The 19440-nt window shown below is 42.5% G+C and overlaps 1 protein-coding gene across 1 annotated transcript in view; it reads left to right on the plus strand.

Annotated features, from left to right (window-relative positions):
- The first annotated feature begins 1502 nt into the window (after window positions 1–1502).
- The window catches only part of DLGAP2 (DLG associated protein 2), a 756498-nt gene continuing 738560 nt past the window's right edge, over window positions 1503–19440 (plus strand). Inside the window, exon 1 of the mRNA XM_029051803.1 lies at window positions 1503–1608. The gene's annotated coding sequence lies outside the window, so the exon portion shown is untranslated. The remainder of the gene's footprint in view (window positions 1609–19440) is intronic.

Here is a 19440-nt window from a genome sequence, read left to right on the forward strand (position 1 = left end):
AATGGAAGCGACTTGTCTAAGGTCCCGCAGCAGACAAGTAGCAGAGCTGGAATTAGAACCCAGGTCCTTCTGACTCCCAGGGCCTTGTTCTATCCACTAGGCCATGCTGCTTTCGTTATTATTATTATGATATTGCACCCACCAGGCTCACATTATTAGACAAACATTCCCTAATTCCCTGACAATTTTCTAGCCAGAATGTGTAGTGAAATCATACATTCTGCCAGGACCGAGTGTAGTATTCATTCATTCATTCAATAGTTTTTACTGAGCGCTTACTATGTGGAGAGCACTGTACTAAGCGCTTGGAATGGACAAATCGGTAACAGATAGAGACAGTCCCTGCCCTTTGACGGGCTTACAGTCTAATCGGGGGAGACCGACAGACAAGAGCAATAGCAATAAATAGAATCAAGGGGAAGAGCATTTCATTAAAACAATAGCAGATAAATAGAATCAGGGTGATATACATCTCATTAACAAAATAAATAGGGTAATGAAGGTATATACATTTGAGCGGACTAGTACAGTGCTGAGGGGATGGGACGGGAGAGGGGGAGGGGACGGGAGAGGGGGAGGAGCAGAAGGCTCCTTCCCCAGACAGCAGAATACTTCGAAACATTAATGTCACCTGTGTCCGAGTATGTTTGATGTGCAGTTTCTCTCAGTGCCTGCTTATTATTATTATCCCCCTCACCTGTATTTATTGAGCACCTACTACAGTCTAGAATAGGGATAAAGTCCAATCCTGCTTTGAAGAACTGACTTTGAACATATTCCTTTTCTAGGTTCATTCAGTTGAAATTTTGCATCGGCAACAGTGAAGTAGCATGGCCTTAGTGGCAAGACTACGGTTTTGAGAGTCAGAGGTCATGGGTTCTAATCCTGATTCCGCTCATGTCTGCTGTGTGACCTTGGCCCAGTCACTTGGCTTCTCGGTGCCTCAGTTCCCTCATCTGCAAAAAAAGGGACTAAGACTGCGAGCCCCATGTGGGACAGGAACTGTGTCCAACCTGATTACCTTGTATCTACCCCAATGCTTAGAACAGTGCTTGCCACATAGTAAGCGCTTAACAAATATCATAATTATTATTCATATTATTAGCCTACTCAATTTGGGTCCACACCGCTCACCACAATAATTTTTCTTGGACTTTTTAATAATGTTGGTATTTGTTAAGCGCTTACTATGTGCAGAGCACTGTTCTAAGGGCTGAAAGAGATACAGGGTAATCAGGTTGTCCCACATGAGGCTCACAGTCTTAATCCCCATTTTACAGATGAGGTAACTGAGGCACAGAGAAGTGAAGTGACTTGCCCACAGTCACCAGTTGACAAGTGGCAGAGCTGGGAATTGAACCCATAACCTCTGACTCCCAAGCCCGGGCTCTTTCCACTGAGCCACGCTGCTTCTCTAACATCATTTTCGGGGTTGGAGAGGACGTTTATTTTTTTTTATCACTTTTTTCCACCCATTTCTATCCATTCCTCATCTTAGGATTTCTCCTCCTCTGAAGCACGGGTGTAACGACTGCAAGGTCACCCATTGCTGCTGCTAGTGAAAACCTGAACCCTGCACCCAGCTCAGATACAATGGGGACATCTCAGGTACTGTTTAAACCTCCTCCTCTTAGCAAAGCCTCAGATGCAGATCCCGGAGTGGAATCCTGAAGGAGACAGAGAAGAAGCGTGGCCTAGATGAAAGAGCACGGGCCTGGAAGTCAGAGGACCTGGGTTCTGATCTGGGCTCTGCCCAATGCTGTTGGTCTTGGACAAGTCACTTAACTTCTCTGTGCCTCAGTTCTCCTGTTCTCCCTCATACTTAGGCAGTGAGCCCCATGCACGATAGGGACTATGTCCAACCTAATTCACTTATATCTACCCCAGCTCTTAGAACAGTGTTCGGCACGTAGTAAGTGCTTAACTGATGTCATTTAAAAAATTGGGAGGTGTGATTTTCCGGGCTTAGAAAACTTGGGTGATTGAGAGAACTGATGAGTTCTTTAATGGGTTTAGGTTTTTAGATGTTAGAAACAATTCGATCAAAAAGGACATTTCAAATCGGGGATTAGATTGCATTTGTAAATTTCATTACCCTGCAAATGCCAAATAATTTGGCATGCTAAAATCACACAGATTAAGTTTGTGGTGACGAGGGTTTCACGGTGGTGTTGTGCGGTACACCAAAAGTTTTGTAATAATACCTCGGCTTTTATATAGTACTTTTATTCCCCAAACTCTCTCACATTACTTATTGCATTTTTGCCCTCACAACATACAGACAAGCTAGGAAGAAAGCAGATTTTAGGGTTTGTCTCTATTTGTTGCTGAATTCATTCATGCATACATTCAATCATATGTCAATCCTATTGATTATCTGTAGGAAAATGATTACATTTGAGCCATTTTGTTTTCGATGCTCAAAACAAAATGGTGTGCAGAGCACCGTACTAAGCACTTGGAAAGTACAATTTGGCAACAGGGACAATTCCTCCCCAACCACAGGCTCACAGACTAGAAGTGTACTTTCCAAGTGCTCAGTACAGTGCTCCGCACACAGTAAGCACTCAATAAATAGGATTGAATGAATGCATGAATGAATTTTACTATGCCCATTTTACAGTTGAGGTAACTGAGGTCCAGAGCAGTTAAGTGACTTGCCCACAGCCACCCTCCAGGCTATTGACTGGCGCGGCTCATATTTCAATCTGAGCTCCCTGGATTCTAGATTTTTTTTCCTTAATGGTATTTGTTAAATGTACTACGTTCCAAGGATTCTACTAGGTGCTGTTCTATTCCACTACCTGTCTCCAATTCCCCTAATCCTGATTTGTTAGTGGGCCTAGCGGTATAGTTCCTGTACTTTCCTCCTATGATTTACAGAGTCAGTGTGTTTAGTGTTATTGCTAAATGGACTTTCCCATTGATTCTGTTCAGTTTTTAAAATATAAAGTTTTGAAATCAAAGGCGTCTCTAATATGTTAAAGCATCTGAATTCAGAAGCAGCACAATTTTGGAGCAATTTATTCTTTTTCAGTCTTCCAATGAAATTCTCAGTATCCCACATCTACTTTCTGGTCACCACATTTTATTTGTTCAATTAGAGTTCATAATTTGACCCTCTGTGGTAGGAAGTTATTATAATATGCTCATTCTGTAATTGTTAATGATGGCTTTTTAGTTTGCTTAAACCAGCTTATCAAATAATAATAGTAATAGTATTGGTTAAGTGCTTACTATATGTTGAGCACTGTGTTATGCACTGGGGTAGATGCAAGATAATCAGATAATCAGTTTGGACATAAGTCTCTACCCCACCTGGGGATCACAGTCTTGGTAGGGTGGAAAAAAGGATTTGAATCCCCGTTTTACAGATGATTAAACCGAGACTCGTAGAAGCTCAGCGAGTTGCCCAAGTTCACACAGCAGGCAAGTGGCAGGATTAAAGCTCAGGTTCTCTGACTCCCAGGCCGGTGCTTTTTGCCCTAGGCCATGCTGCTTCCCTAATTGAGACTCCTTTGCTATAGTCTGGAGCATCAAGCCTGACTTGGTGCGATCATCTCTACCAGCGGTATAATCATTCTGACAGTTATAAATGCATACCGGGTACCGAGCACTGTGCTAAACTCTGGGGTGAATAGAAGGATCATCGGTCAAACCCTGATCCACAAAGGGCTCACACTTTCAGAGGGAGTAAGAGCAAGTATCTTAATTTCATTGTACAGATGAGGAAACTGAACTATAGAAAGTTGAATGACTTGCCCAAAGTCACTCAGCAGGTGAGCGCTGAACTGGGACTAGAACTCAACTCTCCTGACTCTCAGTCCTGTGCTCTTCCCACTAGACCATGTTGCCTTCCAGAGACTATTTCTTATAATCAATCAATCAATCAATTGTGTTTATTGAGCGCTAATTGTGTGTAGGGGAATGTACTAAGCACTTGGGAGAGTAGAACCCAACATTATAACAGACACATTCCTTTCAGTAGCATCTCCACATTATCCCCCACTGGATTTATATTTCTTGAGCTATTTTTGACAATTTCCTAACACTAAAATAGTGATGAGATGAAAGCCCATATTCGAAGGGAAGAGCCAATATCAATTTTATTGATGTTTTCTCCATGCATCGAAAACAAAATGGCTCAAATGTAATCATTTTCCAAAAACTCTCCTGCCAATTGTAGCAGATACACATGGGTATTGGTGAGGAGGAACGAGGTCGTAATATTGGTACTTTGTCATTTTTATAATAATAATAATTGTGATATTAGGCGCTTATTATGTGCCGGGCACTGTGAGGCAAGATATTCAGGCACAACCCCGTCTCTTACGGGGCTTACGCTCTAAGAGGGAGGAAGATCTTATTCCCATTTTACAGGTTAGGAAACTGAGGCTCAGAGAGGTTCAGTGACTAGCCCCAGGTCACACAGCAGGTCAGGGTACCCCTGGGACTATGAATCAGTGGTATTTATTGAGCTCTCCCTTGGGCAGAGCACTGTATGAGCTTTAAGGAGGACGATAAAGTAGAAATGAACCCTGTCCTCAAGGAGCTGGAAGTCTATCCAGTCTCCCAGTTGACAGGTCCAAGCTCCTTCCAGTTTTTAGTCTCATCATTCATTTCCATCTTCTTCAGCACTTTGCAATCTCCTGTTCATTCATTAATTCATATTTATTGAGTGCTGACTGTGTGCAGAACACTGTACTAAACACAGTATAACAATAGACACACCTGTCTTTTCCGAGTACCGTGGTTGTGCCTTCCTCCCTTTCAGGTTTAAATATCTGCTGCATTTAATGTCTTAGCTTTGAATTTTCCACGGTTTGATCCTTTACTTTAATTCTAATCGACATCTTTTATAAGCAGCATGGTCTTGTGGAAAGAACGTAAGCCTGGGAGTCGGAGGACCTGGGTTCTAACCCCGGTCTGCCGTTTGTCTGCTGTGTGAGCTTGGGCAACTCACTTTGCTTCTCCTTGCCTCAGTTTCCTCATCTGCACAATGAGGAGTCAAATCTGTTCTCCCTCCTCCTTAGACTGTGAGTCCCCTGTTATCTCGGATGAGAAGCGGTGTGACAGTGGCATTAGAGCATGGTCCTGGCAGTCAGAAGGACCTGGGTTCTGATCCTGGCTTCACCACATGTCTGCTGGGTGACCTTGGGCAAGTCATTTCACTTCCTCTGGTGCTGAGTTACCTCATCTGTAAACTGGGGATAAGAGTGTGAGCCCTACGTGGGACAGGGACTGTGTCCAACTTGATTAACTCCTACCTACCCCAGTGCTTGGCCCATAGTAAGTGCTTAACAAGTACCATAATTATTATTATTATTACCCCAGCACTTAGTACAGTGCTTGGCACATAGTAAGTGCCTAACAAACACCATAATTAGTATTATCATATTACTCTTTAGAACAGTATGCTGGCTCAGCAATCTTCCGTGAGCTAAGCAGTTGCATTATTTAAATCTTTGCAGTCATAAATTATTAAGTTTAAAATAGTTTGAATAGTCTCAAATGATTTTCAAGGGGAGACAGTAGCCAGAGCTTCCTATTGGTTAGTTCTCTGGACAAATGCGCATGTTCTGACCCTCCATAAACATCCTGGACCTTCTCCCTCCAATTTGTCTTGCAATTAGTAGTTCAGTGTCCTTGGGCCATATTAGCATATTTGGCGATGTTCACATAAAACAATCTCTGACAAAATCTAGTTATTCATGTTAATTTAATAGCAAAATATGTGCAAGAGGAGATTAGGCCTCAAATTATGCCAATTTATTCTAATTCTTCCTAGAAACAGAAAAGAGCATATGTAAATTTTCAATTAGAGGAACAAAACTTTGCAAAAGGAGAGAAATGGTTTTCATTTCTAATGTGGAGTCATTTGGATGGTTCCATACTGCCTTTTATCCAACAGTGGACTCTAAAATAAATCAGATGGTACTCTTTTATTGGCCGTTTCTGAATATTTCTGAAAATTGTGTGGAAAATTCAATATGCATCTGACTTGCTGTGCAACAGTCTTTCCCGACCTTTTGTGAATCTTAGCTGTAAACTCCACATACTTTAATTTGAGCATTTAAAAAGAATTCTCTTTACATGTCTTATAGTATATATAGGGGTTAGATTGGTGCCCCCCAAATTCTTCTGTTAAAAAGTAGATAACTTTATTACGGGTCAAACAAAAGGAGCAGTGTCTTGCCACAGAGCGCGAGTTGTGATATTATACATGTCCAAACTCATTTTAGGGATTGGTCACTTATATGCCATTCTACCTTCCAACAAGAACTACTTTTAACCAAAAGTTGCAATCTTCTAATGAACGCTCCGTAAAATTGTAGCAGTCTAATCCCCTGTTCTTAAATAGGACAAAATGAAATTATATCAGTGAGTAAAACAATTTCTGTTCTTTTGTTTTGCAGTGACATTGTTAATGGATGGGATATCCAGTCGGGGGGAAGTGCAGCAGCAGAGGGGGATCAGGTGGGGAAGGAAGGTAGGAAAGGGAAAGAAAAAAGCAGAAGGAGAGACAGAACACAAACACACACACACACACAGCCACCCCTACTTAAATATTTTTATCCATCCTCCACACTTAAGTAGAGCTGAATATTCAAACATTTATTCCACTTTTTCAGATATTTCAGATTTTCAGAATGCCGCTATAGAGATAGAAAGGTAGACAGAGAGCGAGATTAGTAAATCATATCAATCAGTGATATCATAATACTAATTACGGTATTTGTTAAGCATTTACTACATGCCAGCCACTGTACTAAGCACTGGGGTGGATACAAGCAAGTCAGGTTGGGCACAATCCCTGTCCCACGTGGGACTCACAGTCTCGATCCCCATTTTACAGATGAGGTAATTGAGGTACGAAGAAATGGAGTGACTTGCTCAAGGTCACACAGCAGACAACTGGCGGAGCTGGATTTAGAACCCATGACTTTCTGATTAATTGAGCACTGTGTTCACCCTTCACTTTACAAATATACATCACACATACACAAGCACTGAAGTACAAAGTACATGTACGAGTGCAAACACATACAACATATGTAAACACGTACACACAAACATCTCTTCCCTTCCATGGTGAAAGCCTTGGTGAGCTCCTCCTCTAGGGCTAAGGGGTCTCCTACTGCCTCTGCTATGGGCTGCCTTTCGGGGTTCTTGGTCCAGAGACTAAATTTGGGGCGGCCTCCTGATTAGCGGTCCTAGAAACGGCAGAAAAAATATCCTTCATCCCATACCAAGAAATTGGACTAGGGGCAGAAGAGGGGAGTAGTCATTCAGCAGCTACTGTGTGCAAAATACTGTGATCTCTCTCTCCTCTCTTTCTTCTAGACTGTAAGCTCACTATAGGCAGGGAATGTGTCTGTTAAATTGTACTCTCCCAAATGCTTATTACAGTGCTCTGCACACGGTAAGCACTCAATAAATACGATTGACCGGCCGATGGACTCCTTTATTCTCTCCATCCCCATCTCTTCCTGTCGCGCTCTCTCTTGTGGAAAATTCTTCCCAAGAGAATGCAGATGTGAAGTAAGAGAACCAGATTTGAGTGACTGAGTAGTCTATTGAGGTGCCGGGGAATTTGTCACAAGGTGTTTCATTTCCCCTGCTCATAGATCACACCTTCCGGTGTTAGTGTAAACCTTCGGGAAGACAAAATACTCACTTGACTACCTGATTTCCAACATGTCAACTCTTTGTGCTTAAAACCAGTTCTTTTCCATGGAACTGTCTGAGTAAAAACCCTCTGGGTGAATTTTAACTTTTAATGTGTGAAAATGGATGTCAAACCAGCCATCCGTCATGAGAAGATGTGAAAGTGGTGATAGCCTGAGAAGTGAGTAAGAAAGAGAAAATTATAGATCTAGCCGAAGGGTTTACAATCTAGCAATCAATATGATCAATCAATCTGGTATCAGTGAGTGCTTATCGTGTGCAGAGAACTGTACTAAGCACCTGGGAGAATGCAATAGGGGTGGTAGACATGATTCCTTCCCTAGAGGAGTTTACAATCTAGTGACAGAAGCAGCCATTAAATAAATTACAGATAAGGGAAGCAGCAGAGCAAAAGGAAATATACAAAAATGCTCTTGGGCCCGGTTTAGGGACTGCGTGTTTAAGAGATACAGACTCAAGTGCTTCTCACACTCGAGAAGCAGAGTTGCCTAGTGAGTAGAACACAGGCCTGGAAGTCAGAAGGAAGTGGGTTCTAATCCTAGCTCTGCCACTTGTCTGCTGTGGGACTTTGGGCAAGTCACTTCACTTCTCTGTCCTTCAGTTCCCTCCTCTATAAAACGGGGATGAAGACCGTGAGCCCTTGTGGGACAGGGACTGTGTCCAAGCTGACTAGCTTGGATCTACCCCAGTGCTTAGTACAGTGCCTGGCACATAGTAAGAGCTTAAGAAATACCGTAATATGTGCAAAATGGAAGAATGAATGATGATGATGATGATGGTATTTGTTAAGCGCTTCATTAAGCGTTACTTGTTAAGCAAATTAGGTGGGGAAATGAGAAGTTATTCAGGAAAGGCTTCTTGGAGGAGATAAGATGTGATTTTAAGAGGGTTTTGAAGACGGGGAGGGTAGTGGCCTGCCTCATATGAAGGAGGAAGTTCCAAGTAGGAGGAAGGATGTGAATAAGGGGTTGACAGCTAGAGAGACATGACTGAGGTGCAAAATGTAGATGGGCAGTTTTCTTTGGACAGTAATCTCGGTGAGACAGAGAATCTTCTTGCTGATTGGTCCTCAGTGTAACAACGCAGGGGATTAGAAACGAGGAAAAATCAAACAGGGATGCTGAGCCGGTTTGGATTTGGTTACTCTGCTCTCTTTCTCTCTCTCAGTTCCCTCTTTCTGTCTCTGTCTCTCACTTTCTGCCCTTCTCATTATCTAGGCCGCTCTCTCTTTCTCTCCGGGGATGTGGATTTTAAACTGAATGGACACATAGCACAGGAAGAAAATGTAATAGAACCAGGCACATCAGGTTTCATGGCTTTGCCCACCGATTTGCAATTACTTGATTCAGCCTACAGGAGTCACCTTAAAAGCAATTCAGGGGAAGGATGATAAATCACCAGTTCTTTAAAAACAAAAATGGTGCTCAGACTTTACTCTGGGAAATAAACTGGTTTCTTTCTACTAGAATAATTTTATTACTCTGCAAATTTTACTCTGGGAAATAAACTGGTTTCTTTCTACTAGAATAATTTCATTACTCTGCAAACTTTAAAAATACAACATTATTTTAAGAACACAGTTCAAAGTTTCACGTGAAGGTCGAGCTTGAAGAAAGAGTAAAAGGTGAAATGTTTGCAGGTTTTTTTCTATTTTAACTTTATACTTAATTACCCGTGAAAAAAGTTTCACTTAAATCTGCATGATTTTAAAAACAATCTGCTAGTTTGAATGTTCTGTGTGCTCCGCTGGAGCTTTTGTATCTGATGAGTAGATGAGCTGAAGTTAGTTTATCTAGTTCAAGAGAAGCAGCAAGGTATAAGAGAAGCAGCTTCACAGAGTGGATAGAGCAGGGGCCTTGGAGTCAGAAGGTGATGGGTTCTAATCCTGGCTCTGCCACGTGTCTGCTGTGTGACCTAAGGCAAGTCACTTCACTTCTCTGGGCCTCAATTCCCTCATATGTAAAATGAGAATTGAGACGGTGAGCCCCACGTGGGACAGGGACTGTGTACAACTTGATTTCCTTGTAACCACTCCAGGGCTTAGTATAGTGCCTGGCACATAGTAAATGCTTAACATATACAATCATTACTATTAACAATAATAATAATGTTGGTATTTGTTAAGCGCTTACTATGAGCAGAGCACTGTTCTAAGCGCCGGGGTAGATACAGGGGAATCAGGTTGTCCCATGTGGGGCTCACAGTCTTAATCCCCATTTTACAGATGAGGTAACTGAGGCACAGAGAAGTTAAGTGACTTGCCCACAGTCACACAGCCGACAAGTGGCAGAGCTGGGATTCGAACCCATGACCTCTGACTCCAAAGCCCATGCTCTTTCCACTGAGCCTCGCTGCTTCTCTATTATTCTCTATTATCATTATTATTATAATAATAATATTATTATTATTCTCTCTTATTATTACTATTAAGGATATTAAGGATTTGTCTCTCACTCTGAACTTTACTATCCCTTAAGTATGAAATATCAAAAAACTTTGTTGGTATGCAGAAAATGAGAATTTTATACTAATATTCTGCCTGCCAACTCTGTTGCTTGTACTCTCCCAAGTACAGTGCTCTGCATATAGTAAGCACTCAATAAATGCCAATGATTGATTAACCGAATATCCTCTGCCTCAGCAATTTCAACCAGATTATAGTACTTGGCCATTTTGAGCACATGCCAATGGCACCTCTGCCAAAGGGCAAACACCTTGAAAGCAGGGATAGGTCTACTAATTCTGTTACTCTCCCAAGTGCTCAGTACAGTGCTCAATAGATTTAATTGATCGACTGAGTAGTGTAAGATTTGTTTGGAGTCTTTTTTGGAGAGTATCTAATGTTGCAATTTTCCTATCTAATCCCTCTGGTATCATATTCATCTTCATACAATGAATAATAAGTTGGAATGGATGGGATAAAACTAAAGTTCAGCTATGATAAGTGACTTAGCATATTCATTCCTTCAGTTGTATTTACTGATCGCTTACTGTGTGCAGAGCACTATGCTAAGCATTTGGAAAGTACAAATCAGGAAGAGAGACAATCCCTGCCCACAATGGTCTCACAGTCTAGAAGGGGGGAGAAAGACATCCAAACAAGTAAACAGGCATCAATAATATCAGTATAAATAAATAGAATTATAGGTGTATACACATAATTAATATAAATAAATAGAATTATAGGTATACGCACATCATTAAAATGAATAAGTAGAATTATATATATGTACACATAAACAAGTGCTGTGGGGCAGGGAACATGTCTATCAACTCTGTTACAGTCTTCGAAGTGTTTAGTACGGTGCTCTGCACAGCAGTAAATGATCAAAAATTGCTACTGATTCACTGAATGTGGAAGTACAGAGGACTTCACTGTCATACAGTAAAAGACAATTTTACCTTAATATTCCCGAAAATCTTTGGCTTTGGAAGTTTTAATCTGAGCATACCACTCAGTCACATTGTGATTTACAGTGATATTAGAACAATATGATGAGGTTAAATGGTGTTAGAGGTTCAGAAATCTCACCTTCACTTCTTCTCATTTGACCTCTCTTCTTTCTGCCCTCCAAAGCTGATGATCCAAGTGAAGGTGGGTTTATTTCCAGAAATAAAGGAATATTATTTTTGCTACAATACTTTAACAGCTAAGATTTATAATTCACATAATAAAAAAATATTATTCAGGAAGCAGTGTGGTCTAATGGAAAGAACACAGGCCTGAGAATAAGAGAACCTGGGTTCTAATCCTGGCTCAGTCACTTCCTTTTTTTTTTTATGGTATTGTTAAAAGCTTACCGTGTGCCAGTTATTGTACTAAACACTGGAGAGGGAACAAGCTAATCAGGTTGGACACAGATCATGTATGTCCCAAGTGGGGCTCATAATCTCAATCTCCATTATGCAGATGAGGTAACTGAAGCACAAAGAAATAAAGTCTTGTATTTGCCTAAGGTCATACAGCAAGCAAATGGCAAAGCTGGGATTATAACTCAGGTTCTCTGATTCCCGGGCCCATGTTTTTTCCACTAGACCACGCTACTTACTTTCTGAGTGACCTTGGGTAAGTAATTTCATTTCTCTGTGTCTCAGTTTCCTCAACTGTAAAATGAGATTTTAATACCTGTTCTCCTTCTTACTTAAACCATGAGCCTCATGTGGGGCAGGGACTTTGTTTAAACGGATTAACTTGTCTCTATCCATGCAATTAGAACAGTTCTTGACACATAGTAAGCACTGAACAAGCATTATTGTCATTATAATACAAATTAGTCATTTAAATGTGTCCAGATGTCTTATTGGTCACATTGCTGTCATATTTAAATTGCAACTTTACATTACAGATGGAAGAATAAATGCACTCTCTTTATTGACCCATATTTAAGTCATGAAACTCGGTGCACTGAAAAGTGACAATAGCAATGGCAAGTATTTCTTACTGATTTCTTGAGTGCAGCCATTTTGGTTTTCCCGGGTAAAAATCATATCTTCTACTAAGACATTTACTCCTGCTCCTGCTTTTGGCTTAAATACCACTTAACTCTGACCTGAGTGACAAGGAAATGTAGTGGGTGTCCTGAGGCCAACAATAGTCTGGTGTATGGGCCACCTTGAATTCTGTGGCTTTGAATGGCTAACGTTCGCCCGTCAGTATGAGCAAAAGCTGTGGGTTCTTTCTTAGTCAAGTATGGGAGAGTTGGAACGGTTCTGCAATTGCTTGCGGAGATCCCTTCCTGTTGTAGTGATTTGTGCATGACTTTGTGTCTTTGCAAATCAATCAATGCCTTCTCACTGGACCTCAGTCTTGTGTGTCTCACCGCTGACCTCTCATCCACATCCTGCTTCTGGCCTGGAAAGCCCTCCCTCCTCATATCCCATAGACAATGACTCTCCTCTCCTTCAAATCCTTATTGAAGTCACATCTCCTCCAAGAGAACTTCCCCAACTAAGCCCTCCTTTCTTCTCCCACTCCCTTCTGTGTCATCCTGACTTGCTCCCTTCATTCACCCTTCTCCCAGCCCCACAGCACTATGTACATATCTATCATTTATTTATATTAATGCCTGTCTTCCCCCTCCAGACTGTAAGCTCATTGTGGGCAGGGAATGTGTCTGTTATACCGTTCTCTCTCAAGTGCTTAGCACAGTGCTCTGCACCTAGTAAGTGCTCAATAAATACAATTGACTAATTATTGAGCACTTAGGATGTGCAGAACAATGTACTAAGCACTTGGGAGAGTACAATATAACAGAATCGATAGATACATTCCCAGCTCATAAGAGGTTTATAATCTAGACAGTGAAACAGACATTAATATAGATAAAAGAAAATTACAGACCTGTACATAAGTGCTCTGAGGCTGAGACGGGGTGAATAAAGGATACAAAACCCAGTGCAAAGACAACGCAGCAGGGAGAGGGAATAGGGGAAATGAGGTCTTATTCGAGGAAGGCCGCTTGGAAGAGATGGGATTTTAATAACTTGAAGGTGGAGAGAATGGTTGTCTGTTGGTTAGAAAGAGGGAGGGAGTTCCAAGCCAGAGGCAGGACTGGATTTGGCGACAGACTGAATATGCGGTCGAACGAGAAAGACGGATCGAGAATAATGACAAGATTATGGGCTTGTGAGACAGGGAGGATGATGGTGCTGATTAGAATGATGGGAAAGTCAGAGGTTTTGGGTGGGGAGATGAAGAGTTCTATTTTGGATGTGCTTTGGACTTGCAGATTTAACAGATAAGTAGTCCCCTCCTTCCCGCATCTCTTGGTGCCTCAGCTTTCATGGTACCTAGGGAAACTATTCCCCCACCACTTCACACCTGAACATCCCCTTCCCCCTTCCCTGTCTGTTCAGGGCCCCGTGTTCTTCTTCCCCTGAAGTAATTCTTTTCTTTAATTCTCTTTCAAATTTCACGGCTACCATGATCCACGGTCTACTCACCGGGCTGGCTCAGCTCCCATCGTCAACCTGGATTTTTTAAATTTTCTTTTTTTAATCTGGTGGCTTATCTCTACTGCTACTAGAAGAAACCTTTCTCAGATTTTCTGCATCTCCTTCCCTCCTTGGCCAAAGCCAAGGGTTGGGACAAGATGGTGGAGGGCAGATGATTTCCCCCCCTTCCCCCCCCATCACCACCTGCCCTTCCCTGACTTTGTCTAGTGCTGGGTGTTGGTGGTGGGGGCGGAAGGAGAGAAGGTGGCGAGGGTAGAGTTGCTTAGGTGAAACAAACTCCTTTTATGTAGAAAGGTGTACCCAGAATGGAGGAGAGGGAGATGCCTGGAAGTTCAGCCTGTGAGGTGAGAAAGCTTACTTTGAATGGGAAGAGTGGAGGAAGTGGATGCGGGAGTGGCCCCGAGAGATAATTGCAGCCTTGCCTTGCCCTTGATATTCTTTTCTTGCTCCAGGTCAGGTCTAAAAGCCTGCACTCCAGTACTCTGTACACTGCTGTAGAGAAGTAGCGTGGCTCAATGGAAAAAGCCCGGGCTTGGGAGTCAGAGGTCATGTATTCTAATCCCGCCTCCGCCACTTGTCAGCTGCGTGACTTTGGGCAAATTACTTAGCTTCTCTGTGCCTCAATTCCCTCATCTGTAAAATGGGGATTAAGAGTGTGAGCCCACGTGGGACATCCTGATGAGCTTGTATCTTCCCCAGTGCTTAGAACAGTCCTTGGCACGTAGTAAACGCTTAACAAATGCCATCATCATCATCGTTACCCTTGGCTCACCTTCGCTGCCCTGGTTGAGTGAAACATCCATATTGTGGTGGTAGCTATGGCTCTTTTGGGGACTCTAAATTACAAGGAGCCTGAAATTGTGCTCCTTTAGCCCCAGCTTCCAACTGACTTTGGTTTCTATTCTGTGTACTGTGAATTTGTCCTTGTCCCTCCTGTTTCACTATTTTGTCGCTGCTAACACCCCTGTCTATAATTATCTCCCCCACCTCTATTCATAGACTGTGAGCCCTTTGAGAGGCAGGGTGCATGTCTGATTCCCAATTCTGTACTCTTTCTCGGTGTTTAGTACAGTGCTCCGCACACAGTAAGCTCTTAATACTATTATGACTGTTTTTTCTTATCTCAAGAGTAGTCGTGTCCTAAACCAACACAAGCCACTCGACGACGCAGCAAAAGTTGCTGCACTGTCGGTTTCTGTCAGTTCAAAACCAGTTTTATTTTGGGTCTCCTTCTGAGTGTTTGATTTTTTTTGGCAGAAGATCCTGAGGCATTTATGACTCTGGGAATCCTTGGAGAGACTGACGCTGTTCTGAGCCCATCCCAGAGAGAGCGTGGAGGAAGCCTTTTGAGTTATCGTTCTAGAGCCGTGAGGTGATCCTGGGTAAACCAGGCTGTCGGATCCTTAACCCAGGAGGGAGGAGGAAATCTACAATCGACTAACTTCCATAGTTATTTCTATTCACGTCTGCCTTCCCCTCTAGACTGTGAGCTCCTTGTGGGCAGGACACTTGTCTACCAATCCGATTATATTGTACTCCCCCAAGTGCTTCCACATAATAAGCGCTCAATAAATACGATTGACTGACTGACTGACTCTGCCAGACTGATGGAGTGCGCTTTGAAGTAAATGCACTAGTTATAGTTTAGACCTTTCCTGAATCCAAACACATAAAAAGAGTCCTTCACAAGACCTTTAAATACAGGGTAGAAATAACGATGTGACCCTAAAGTATGAATTGCTGGCCCTGGTAAGAGATTTTTAAATCGATTCTATCTAATATCTATTTTCCTTCCGTAAACTCTGTTCATTCATTCATTCAATAGTATTTATTGAGCGCTTTCTATGTGCAGAGCACTGTACTAAGCTATTGGAATGTACAATTCGGCCACAGATAGAGACAATCCCTGCCCAATGACGGGCTCACAGTCTAAACGGGGGAGACAGACAGCAAAGCAAAACAGAGCAAAACTAAAACAAGACAACATCATAAGATAAATAGAATCAAGGAGATATACACCTTATTAACAAAATAAATAGGGTGATAAATAATATATACAAATGAGCACAGTGCTGAGGGGAGGGGAAGGGGGAAGAGCAGAGGGTGGGGGGAGGGGAGGGGAAGGGGAGCAGAGGGAAAGGGGGGGCTCAGTCTGGGAAGGCCTCCTGGAGGAGGTGAGCTCTCAGTAGAGCTTTGAAGAGGGGAAGAGAGTGATTTTGGCGGAGGTGAGGAGGGAGGGCGTTCCAGGACAGCGGGAGAACGTGGACCAGGGGTCGACGGCGGGACAGGCGTAAATGGGGGACAGTGAGGAGGTGAGCGGCAGAGGAGCTAAGTGTATGGGGTGGGCAGGAGAAAGGGAGAAGGGAGGTGAGGTAGGAGGGGGCAAGGGGATGGACAGCCTTGAAGCCCAGAGCGAGGAGTTTTTGTTTCGTGCAAAGGTTGATAGGCAACCACTGGAGGTTTTTAAGGAGGGGCGTGACATGTCCAGAGCCTTTCTGCAGGAAGCTGATCTGGGCAGCGGAATGAAGAATAGACTGGAGTGGTGAGAGACAGGAGGAAGGGAGATCCCAGAGGAGGCTGACGCAGTAATCCAGCCGGGATGTTATGAGAGCTTGTACTAGCACAGTAGCAGTTTGGATGGAGAGGAAAGGGCGGATCTTGGCGATATTGTGAAGGTGAGACTGGCAGGTGTGGTGACGGATTGGATGTGTGGGATGAATGAGAGAGCTGAGTCAAGAAGTCAAGGTGTTTAACATTGTTTTTGACTGTGAGCTTGTTGGGGCCAAGGGATTGTGTCTGTTTTATTGTTATAGCGCCCTCTTCCAAGCTCTTAGACCAGTGCTCTGCACAAAGTAAGTGCTCAGTAAATACTATTGATTGATTATAGAGTAATGGCTTTATTTCAAGGCTCCTACTGAGTGGTCTAGAGTGGTCTGGGTAATAGCCTTCTGCTTGAATGGATTTTATTTAACACTAGAAACAAAAAGGGTAACCTAAATGCTTTACTCTTTAACTTTTGCTTGACAAATATTCATAGGAATCTAATTGTGAAATTTGGGGGTTAAGTTCAAATCTTCTCCGTTCTTTTGTTAAAATACGAGATCCTGTCACCCTTCAATGGTAACAAGATGGCAAAGTGCTTAGTTGGAATAATACATGCCTTATTTAACCTCCTGGAGAGAATACTTTGTAGGTTAAAATGCCAAAAGTGTTGCTATTATTTTACCATCTATGCCTCAACTAGAAGAAAATATTCCGTTTTCCAACTTAACATTAAATGGAATTTGACATTATCAGAATTATTTTTAGTTCTGCAGAGTTTATTATTCTTTCTGATAAAAATGAGAGACCGGGTTCTCTATTGACCATTTCCTTTTCCTTCACCTTTATCTCATGAATCATGTTTAGGAAAGGGCAATCCATTAGGAAACTGACAATCATTCGTCTACTTAAGCATTCAAAAATGTAAAAGGTTAGGTACAAAAAGGTATTTAAGGAGGTTAGCAAAGGCAGCAGTAGTAATCTTTGTTGAAGGCTGACTTGAACCAGGAGCTCGGGAAGAACTGAATGAAGAAGTGACATGTTCCCTGCCCACAAGGAGTTTACATCATAATGGGAGAGAAGAACATGAAAAATATTTGCAACAGAGGGTCCAAAATACATTGAATCTACATAGTCATCCATTCATTCCATCGTATTTATTGAGCGCTTGCTGTGTGCAGAGCACTGTATTAGGAACTTGGGAGAGTACAATACTACACCAAAAAGACATATTCCCTGCCCACAAGGGGCTTACGGTCTAAAGGGAGCTTACAAGTCTATACTCAAGTGCGGAGGATGGGTAGAAGTAAGTTTGTAAGTTGTAGAGTTGGCAGATAAGTTTATGCCTTAAGGTGCTGGGAAATTAACTGTGGGGAAGATCTGCTGGAAGAGGTGGGATTTTTAGACGTTGAATGTGGGGAGATCTACGGCCTGTTGAAAGTGTGAGTGAATGAATGGAGGCAGAAGAGTTGAGAGGAAGGTATAGCTAGAATTGTATTTTCTGGGGGATTTCCCTTTTCTGTAAAGAGTCGAGGATTTCCTTGAGCATCTAGTACATCTGTTGACTTTTTTTGCTTATCTCTGTGAAGCCATCTTTCTTTTCTTAATCACTCAATCTTATTTATTGAGCACTTACCTCATGCAGAGAAATGCACTAAAAGCTTAGGAGAGTACACTATAACAAGAGTTGTGCAATCCCTGCCCACAAAGGCAGTACAGTGTAGAGGGGGGAGACAGGCATTAATATCCATGATTACGGATATGTACATAAGTTCTGTGGGGCTGAAGGGAGGGTGAATAAAGGATGTAAAGCTAAGTGAAAGGGAGTGTGAGAAGAGGAAATGAGGGCTTAGTCGGGAAGGCCTCATGGAGGAGATGTGTTTTTAATAAGGCTTTGCAGTTGGGGAGAGTGATCGTCTGTCAGATATGAAGGGGGAGGGCGTTCCAGGCCAGAGGCAGGAAGTGGGCGAGGGGTTGGCGGCGAGATAGATGAGATCAAGGCAGGGTGAGTAAATTGGCATTAGAGAACTCTCACCTCAAACCTAAGATTTCACTCTAAGTTTTTGCTTTGGCCCTGGATTTCCATCCCTTGATGAAGCATGTTTACCTTAACATAGTTATGTCAAATGATTGAGAGTTGTGATATCTGGCTATAGTTCAGCCAAGGTACCCGTAGGACATGTTGAAAAGGAGTAATATTGAAGAATCACTTGCCAAGCAGATGCTGTCGGTAATTGCACGGAGCTCTTACTGTGTGCAGAACACTGTACTAAGCACTCGGGAGAGTAAAAATATAACAGTGTGAACAGACACGTTCCCTACCCATAGTGAGCTTAAGGTCTAGAGGGGGAGACAGACACTTTTAGGGGTTTTTTTAACAGTATTTATTAAGTGCTTACCATGTGCGAGGCACTGTACTAAGTCCTGGGACAGATTCAAGCTAATCAGGTTGAACAGAGTTCATGTCCTACTTGGGTCTCACAGTCTTAATCCCCATTTTACAGATGAGGTAATTGGGGCACAGAAAAGTTGAGTGAAGTGCCCAAGGTCACACAGCAGACAAGGGAGTAGCAGTGCTTCTCCTCTGACCCTGGGTTCTGATCCCGGCTCTGCTATGTGTTTTCTGTGTGACCTTGGGCAAATCACTCCACTTCTCAGTGCTACGGTTCCCTCCTCTGTAAAATGGGTATTAAATCCTGCTTTCTCCTACTTAGCCTGTGAGCTCCATGTAGGACAGGGACGGTGTCCAACCTGAAAAGCATGTCCCTAGTGCTTAGAACACTGCTTAGCACGTAGTAAGAGCCTAAGTACCATTATTATTATTATTGTCATTTAGTGGCAGAGCCGGGATTAGAACCCAGGTCCTGTTGACTCCCAGGCCCATGCTCTATCCACTAGGCCATGCTGCTTCTCATTATTAATATAACTAAGGAATTTATAATATATAACTTAAAGATCAAAGGACAAGGCTGAGGGGTTGTAAGAATAAGCAGTAAAATACATTCCAGTAACCGAACCCTGGTTACATTTTTTTTTTTTTACATCTGAAAAGTCCCTACCCTATGAAGAAGCAAAGCTGAAATATGAATTAGAGAAGCAGATTTTATCCCCTCAGAGGCTGGATCCGCATTGCTCCTGCTACTGCCAATTATCAGATGTCGTTTTCTCCTTTTAAAAAAGATTTCACATCCGATACCTAGCAGGATCTGGCCTTTTCCCTTAGGGATAGATCTGTGGGAGTTTGTTACATGATTC

This window comes from Ornithorhynchus anatinus, chromosome X1 (assembly GCF_004115215.2).
Source record: "Ornithorhynchus anatinus isolate Pmale09 chromosome X1, mOrnAna1.pri.v4, whole genome shotgun sequence".
Lineage (NCBI taxonomy): Eukaryota > Metazoa > Chordata > Mammalia > Monotremata > Ornithorhynchidae > Ornithorhynchus > Ornithorhynchus anatinus.